This window comes from Phyllostomus hastatus, unplaced genomic scaffold (assembly GCF_019186645.2).
Source record: "Phyllostomus hastatus isolate PE091 unplaced genomic scaffold, TTU_PhHast_1.1 phas_scaffold_200, whole genome shotgun sequence".
Lineage (NCBI taxonomy): Eukaryota > Metazoa > Chordata > Mammalia > Chiroptera > Phyllostomidae > Phyllostomus > Phyllostomus hastatus.
This window is the reverse complement of record NW_025334016.1, coordinates 5827364-5836260: the sequence shown is the minus strand read 5'-3', so window position 1 is coordinate 5836260 and position 8897 is coordinate 5827364.

The window sequence follows — 8897 nt, the reverse complement described above, 5'->3', positions numbered from 1 at the left end:
GATCTTAAGATGTACCATGCTTGAGAAGTGAAAACCATCATTAATATATTTTAATCATCACCTTAAATACCCACATAGACACAGCCACCTCTTCTTCATTCAAGCAGATTTTTGCAAAGGAGTAATTAACAACGATGATGTCATAACTGCAGATCGCTGCAAAGTTTCCAAAGGCGTACTAACTCCTAATTAGACTTTTAAAAACATATTAAATAAGTACAAATTCATCATATACTTGAGTGAAAGCATGCTGGAAAGAGAAACATTTTTCCTTGTAAACCGATTAAGTGAACATTAAAAGTGGCCGGTTTTTAGGTAAGCGGTGTAAAGAAAAAGAAACAAAGCTCTGGTATAAAATGCAGAGATGGCATATTTGGAAAACATGCGACTGCCTCCAAAACGATCCCGCCCTCCGCAACCTGTACGTGCCTTTCAAGTCCTCACTAGGAGGTAAGGAGCTACAGGATTCCAGTCTCCTAGCACCTAGAAAGGAGTGACTGACACTTTTCAGCCATTAAATGCCAAGCCCTCCTGAAAATAGCTGACAATGTACCGCTAATGCAGACGCCAGCTACAGTAATGGAGCGCTTTCAAATTCTGATACAGTGGCTTCAAATTTCCTTGCGGTGAGAAACCCTGTGTCTTTTTCCAATATCTACGGAAAAGCACCCGGAGAGTGTGGTGGTGCAAGAGAACCGTACGTTTTACCTAATGACTTGCGGTTATGATTTCCGGCTAGCTCAGAATTCTCTGTAACCCACATTTCACCTTTTGTTTTCTCTCCACTCTATGTCAATTCAAACATGTAATAAAGCTTCTTTTCCTGGACTTGCCCCGAACACCACTCACCCACACTGCTGTGAATGTGCAGCTGACATTTCTGAGGATTTGGAGGCAGCAATGGGGTACTAGCTCCCCGAGGACCACACAGGAGTGTTAACAGAATAGCAGCTAGCTCCTCTGCCATTCTCCTTCTCCTCATCTCACCCTCATTTCCCTACCAGGGATCCTTCCGCTGCCCATCTCAGCTCCACCTCCAGCCATTTTGCGGGACTTCTGCCTCCTCTTTGTTCCTTTCCCTAGCAAACTCACCCCAAATACCCCAAATTCTCATTCTTTTGCTGAGAACCTGGCAATCCCTTTGTCTTATTCATTCCTGGGTGGTCCCAGCCCTGCTGTCTTTGTTCAATCACAATGGCCCATCGGTTTCTTTTCTAAACAAAGACAGTTCTCCCTTAAGAAGAATTGTGTTATCACTCAGGAATGCTTCTCAGAAATTAACCAGTTCTGCAGCAACTTAACAGAAAAATGCACCTAATAATGCCTTGTATCAGCACTTCTCAAACTTTTTTGGTTTCAGGACTCCCTTACATTCTTAAAAATTAAAGCTTTTGTGTGGGCTATATCTATGAATATTTGTTGTATTAAAAATTAAAGCTGAGAAGTTTTAGAAATTTGTATTTATCAATTCACTTAAAAATAAGTCCATTACATGGTAACATAAATACTACATTTTTATGAAAAATAGCTCTGCTTTCCAAAACAAAAACAATGGGTGAGAATAACACTCTTACATTTTCTGCAAATCTTTTTCTTGTCTGACTTAATAAAACACAGCTGGATTCTCTATCTGCTTCTCCCCTTAGTCTGCTGTGATATCAAACGCCATGTAGCCTCTGGAAATTTTCACTCTTTGCTCATGAGAGGATAAGGATGAAAGGGGCAAATAACATCTGTCTCAGTATTACGCAATTGTTTTGTCCTCATGACCTGCTTAAAGGGTCTCAGGTATGCCCACAGATCCCCACAACATACTTTAAGAACCACAGTCTTATTACATAAAGACATTCACTGTTTACTTAATAAGAGGTCTGAGGTAGATGGACTCAGGGTTGATTTGGCAGGTAACATCACTGAAGACCCTGGTGATTTCCTACATTCCATTCCACCAGCATTGCATGTGGGCTCCTTGTCTTCCAGCTTCTGCAAGGAGGCAGACACTGACTTTGTGCACATTAAAAGGAAAGAAGCAGGGAGTGCATACAAGGAAACCACCACCATCTTCTCATCTCTGATTTTTACAAGTAAGAGAAAAATGTTTCCAGAAGCCTTCCAGCAAACTTCTCCGTGAACCTTATTGGTACTGATGGGTCTCATTGTTACCAGACAGGGGTCTGTCCCTGACTGGGTCTCCCTAGGGCCAGCTATAGTGTGTGGGTTCTTCACTGTGTAGGAAAGATTTCACACCACAAGTCCAGGTGACTATGAGGATCCATTTATTAAAGCTGGGAACAGTGAAACAAGGAAGGACTTAGCAGAAAAGAAGCAACAAGAGAACCTAGGCTGGGCTGCCTTAGCTCAGTGGCAAGTCAGTCGGAGGGGGGATTTGGGGACAGCTTCAGGGGATCAGCCTGGGACAAGCTCCCAACTGCCCATTGCCTTAGAATTTAGGAGACACATTCCTGTGGGAGAAAAAGTGGGGGAAGAAGAAAGGGAAAAGGATGGGGAGGGCGGTCTGAGTCCTTTGTCTTCAGGCTTTTCTCTCTAGCAGGTAGGAATCTTAGAGGAAGTCTGAGGGGCAGGGTTTCAGTAGAATATTCATCAGTTCTCCAGGTGTGTCCTTTCAGGGTCATGATCTCCACTAATTGGTCAGTGATAGGACAGGGAGTCATGTTAGTCATTTAAACTGATCCTGGTGTCACATGCCTGGTTTTGCAGCTTTTCTGGACCTAGGGCTGAAAACTACTGAAGCCTGGATGTTATCTTCAAGGAGGAAAGGCCACAGGAGGAAATGTTACCCTACGGGTGTGGTCCTTGTTTTCCCAGTTTTGCCCCTGCCAGGCAGTTGCCCTGGTGAAAATCTGCACCTGGCTGTAAATTGATCAGCCATGGTGTTCAGCTTTCTGCCTCAGTTTCCCTAATCCATTGCCAGGGGATTTTCCTACCCTCTTACTGTCCTGTCTCAATGTGACTACTCTTAACTGTAAAGGGAAATGGGAAAGTAAGTCTCTAGAGAAGGGGGAAAAGGCAGCTATTAAAAGCTGAACCCAAGCCTTCTTACCCCTGAGGATGGGCACATGGTTGCGCAAACAAAATCAGGATTCTGTTAGCAATGGAGATGAGTGATTGCTGTGTGGTAAGCAACAGCTCTTAAAGTAATAAATATTTCTCCTTTACACTTTTATCCATAATAAGGAAGTAGAATGTGTGACTGACCCAATACTATTGGCAAAGCCTCAACCAAGAGGTTTGGATTTCTAGTGAAAATGGACTAGAAGCTCCAATCAACTTGAGCCACCAACTTGGATGAAAGCACAGCATAGCAGTGTTATTTTTCAAATATTAGGGTGAACATTAAATTGAACATTGAAAATTGAAAATCCTTCATCAAATAGATACCGAAGCCATGTAAGATCATTTTATGAATATTGTGTCAGAAATTAGTTCTCTGTGCTTCCTTGCATGTTAGGTTTTCGTGAAACAACAAAACCACACTAAGTATTATCATAAACATTGAAGAGCATTATTTCACCTACGCAAATTATCAAACAAAGCTGCCACCTTACATAATTCTAGTACAGTGAGTGTCCACAGGTGATGAGCTATAAATTTAAAGATGCTCAGCCAATCTGTCCAGAAATATCCATTAAGCAGACTTAAAATATATACATAAGAACATTATTATTTGTTTTTATTTGAAATGTATCTCATTCCAAAATAGATTCTAGTAGTATACAACACACACAAATACATTGGGTATCTACAACAAGAATTTTTGTCACCAAATTTTTTCCAAGCAAAGTGAAGAAATTGGACATGAGGGAAAACAGGACAAGAAAAATAACATGAAGCTGAGGTTAATGCCTAAAATTCATGACATAAGTTTGCATACTGTTTTTAGAGGTGACTTTCAAATTTGACACTTAACTTCCAGGAGCCCAGTCAAAAATAGAAATGCAGTCAATTACACAATTCCACTGTTACTAAGGAAAATTTTCTCCCCTAGGCCCACATACATACATATAGGCACTGAAATATATTTTTAAAAGCTCTCAGTGGAGGATCGAGCAAAAAGGTAAAAGGACCCATGGACATGGACAACAGTGTGGTGATTGCAGAGGGGAGGGGGCATAAAGGAGGATAAATGATAATACAAAAATACAATAAAAAATAAAAATAAAACATAAGCTCTAAATTTTTTTTGAAATAAAACCTTTCAAAACCATCTGAACATAATCACTAATAAATACAGTAAACAATTAAATGGAGCTACTTCCTAATATAGTCCTCAACATAGATGGAGCTCATGATGCCAAAAGAAACTTACATAAACATCATGCTTCAAATGCCCACAATGTTGGGGCACAGGCACACAGCTCTGCATGGATCCCAAAGGCGAAATTTAGAGACAACAGAGGGCTGCAAACATCAAGATGTGAATGAGAGATAGATACATTGTAACATCACTAAATGACACATTTCATGAGAAAACATAAAATCAATCAATAAATTCTGAGAAATACAATTATTTCTCACTACAAGTTGAATTCTATTTTTTAAAGATTTTATTTATTTTATTTTTGGAGAGGGGAATGGAGAGAGGGAGAGAAACATCGATGCATGACTGCCTCTCTTGCACCCCTTACTGGGGACCTGGCCCACAACCCAGGCGTGTGCCCTGACTGGAAATCGAACCGACAACCCCTTGATTCACAGGCCAACACTCTACCACTGAGCCACACTAGTCAGGTCTACAAATGGAATTTCAATAAGAATATTTACCAAGCATAAATGACTTGGAGGTGGGAGGGCAGACAGCAGAAAATAAAGTTTTTAAAGCTATACTTTTAACAGTGCTACATGAGAATTCAATGTCTCTTAGGTTAATAATAGGAATAAATATTAAATTATACAGTTGTGTAAAAACCTAATACACTGGAAATGTTAGAAAAGCAGATACAGTAAGGTTATCTTCTGATATAATTCTAAAGGAAAAAATAGTTTAAGCACCCCATATAAACTCCATAAATTGACAGGGAGAGAACAAATAAAAATTAAAATAAATTTAAAAGGGAATAGAATATTGTACAATTTCATCAATTAAGGAGTTAAATATAAACAGGCTGAACTCTCCTATAAAAAGAAGGCAACTCCCTTATTGTTAAAAGGACAAAATCTAATGATTTGTTGCTACAAGAGACACACAAACAAAAGAAAACCAACAGAGTAGTAGTGTTAGAGGATATGCTTATGTGAACAGAAGAAAAATTGGGATTACTATTTTGGAAGCAGATAGAGCAGATATCATAGCTAAAGGCACTATAAGAAATAAATAAGGTCATTACATAATGGCCAAATGTACAATAACTTATGAAAACTTTTTTCAAAAGTGAATGTAGGTGTTATAAAAACCATTGCAACAAAGTCCAGAAAAGACAATAGACAAAAAAGGCCAGAAGAAATAGAAACAAATATTTCAATTGAAATTCTCAAAATTCCACTTTGGGAAATGAAAGACAAAAATAAATTAGAGAGTACTATATGATTGAATAACTCATGTAATCAAAATGGAGGGGGTGAGGGAGGCTCACCAGGTTCCAGGGCCAGAATACAATTTCATAAGCAGCAATGAGTGTAACAGACATGTGGAATAACTAAATATGGGGCAAGTTATGATAGTCTCTTTTCAAGTGCACAAAGATCATACCATCCACAAACAACATACAAAAAATGATGATCCTATATTGCATCACAAAGATTCATTCTTTCATTAGTTTAGCACACATTAATTTGTTTATTCAATTTACTAGGTTTGGTTCACAGAAAGGCAGAAATGCCATCCACCAAATGGTCAAACCACAAGGCATTACAATGTTTAAAAAATAAAAACAAAATACCAATATCATAAGAATGTTTTTGAAACATTTAAATGCTCTCTTTGGTCGTGCTTGAGTTACACAGGAAATTCAGACCTTATGTAGTAGACATCTGTTGTTTTCCCCTGGCCCTGTTTCTTCTGTTACCAGAAGTGTAAAAGAAGTCATCTCTTTCTTTGGGGAACTTTCCCTTCTCAATTCTGGTAAAACTGTCATTCCCCTGGTTTTGTGATAATGAGATGATTCAGATGGCCTGAGAAACTCATCCCCCTGAAATCAGTGATTGTCCTAGAATGGGCATGTGATCCAAACCCACCGATCAGAGCCCTTTCCAAACACTGATATGGACATTGAGGAGAGACTGATGGTAAAATCTCTAGGATTTTGAGGATTAAGGAGGACATAAATCTAGTAACACTAGTGACTATATCAGTTGTCATATGGAGGGAGTCTCCCTGAGACTGAAGCCCACACAAAGGAAAGAAGTAAGATATGGGAGTGAGAAGGCCAGACTCCTAATGATATTGCATGGATTTCTGGATCCAGCCATGACTGAAGTGAGAGATTCAGCTGCTAGAGCCAAGAAATTCCCCCATTTTAAAAATTGTGGTAAAATATATACAACATAAAATTTACCATTTAATCCCTTTAAGAGTGCATTTCAGTGACATTTCAGTCAACTCACATTGTTGTACAACTATCCCCACTTTTCTTCTCTAGAACTTTATCATCCCAAACTGAAACTCAGTACTCATTACATAACTCTCCTTTCCTCCTTCCCCCCAGAGATTTTCTTTGAGGCTTAAACTGCTTTGAGCTCAATTTCTGTACCTTCTAATCAAAAGAGTCAACACTGCTTATTTTTTAAACATTGAAAACATGTACAAAATATACAATTATTATGTATAACAAGAACTATAAAAGTATGCATATTCTTTGACACAATCATTTTATTCTTGGGAATATAACCCAAGGGATCTCCCCCTTCAATAAACTTATATTGTACAAAAACATTCAAGCTATTGATAGTAGTGAATTATGAAAACAAGATGATATACAGCAACATGGGTGATGACTGAGCAAAAAAAATTAATGACATTCATGGATCATGTAAAAACATGAAAATGTTTATATAAAATAATATAAAGTAAAAAAGGAAGAGAAATAGCAGGCATACGTTGATCATATGTGTATGGGGGTCAAAGATTTGAGTACATAGCTCACAAAAGCCCATGTAAAGTCACTCTGTTTCATTAATTTTCAGGGAATTACAAATTAAAAAACCATAATGACCTAGCTGGCATAGCTCAGTGGATTGAGCGCAGGCTGGGAACCAAAGCATCGCAGGTTCAATTCCCAGTCAGGGTACATGCCTGGGTTGCAGGCCCTGACCCCCAGTGACCTCACATTGATGTTTCTCTCTCTCTCTTTCTCCCTCCCTTCCCTCTCTAAAAATAAATAAATAAATAAATAAAAATCTTTTAAAAAAAATAATGAGACACCACTTCATACCTACCATAAAGACTCAAAAGAAAACACAATACCAAGTGTTGCTGAGGATATGAAATAGCTGGAAAATCTCATACATCGTTGCTGGGAGTGTAAATTGGTACAATCGTATTGGATACTGTTTTGTAGTATCTATTCCACTCCTGGGTATAGACCCAAGAGAAATTCACATGCTAGAATGTTCAGAGTAGTACCATTTATAACAGCTCCAAACTGAAAACTAATCAAATGCACATCAGCAGGAAAATGGATCAATAAATTATGGATATTCACACAATGGAATACTATAGGCAGGGATCTGCAATCTATGGGTTATGGGCAAGTCTGACTTGCTGCTTTTTTCTGTAAATAAAGCTACTTTGTTGCCCTGGCTGGTGTGGCACAGTGGATTGAGCACGGGCTACAAACCAAAGGGTCACCAGTTCGATTCCTAGTCAGGGCACACATCTGAGTTGCAGGCCAGGTCCCTAGTGGGGGCCACGTGAGAGGCAACCACACGTTAATGTTTCTCTCCCTCCCTTTCTCTCTCTGTTCCCCTCTCTCTAAAAATAAATTAAAAATATTTTTTAAAAGCTCATTTGTTTATGTATTGTCTATGGCTGCTTTCATGCTGAAACAGCATAGTTGAGTGATTATAACAGAAACCATATGGCCCACAAGCCTAAAATATTTACTGTCTGGCTCTATACAAAAATGGCTTGCTGACACCTAGTATATAGCAATGAAAATGAATGAACTACAAGTACGTGCAACAAAGGAATGATTCTATCGACTGAGAAATAATACCTACGAGGTGTTTTGTCACAGAAAAGGATTTATTTGGAAAAAAAGAAAGGGTTGCAACCTGGTGCATGCAGACTTGGCAAGCCACCGGCGTTCTCTGGCCTGCATGCCAAGATGGAGGGTTATTTATATAAGGGAAAGGGAAGTCAGAACCATAGAGTTTTATTATAAACATAGAGTTCTCCCTGTAGGGTTCTCAGGATCACATAGAGTATGAGAAGTCCTCCCATAAGCCCCAGCTCTTCCCATAGACCCTCCTGACTTAAAGTTCCAGTTAGTCTTTATCAAATCTCACAAACAGACTGTTTTTACATGAAGTACAAAAACGGAAAATTCTTCTATGCTGTTAGAAGGCAGGATAGTGGTTCTCTTTAGGGGCATTGTATCTAAACTAAGGTTTGAAGGAGCTTTTGGGAAATGCTCTTGTTCTGCTTCTTGTTCTGGATGCTATTTGTAAACGTTCACCCAGTTCTGTACTTACCATATGTGAGCTTTACATATCACAGTTCCTAAATGCAGGGCTGGGATAATGACATGCATTCACCATAGTGCCCATATTTTAAAAGCATAAAAGGACAATTACTTAAAACTGAAAAGTTTGAAAAACAATATGTATTCAATGGAATGTGTTATCATAAATTGGATCCTGGAACTAATAATGACATTAGTAGAAAAACTGGAGAAATCTGTAGTTTAGTTAATAGTAACAAACTAACATTGGTTCCTTCA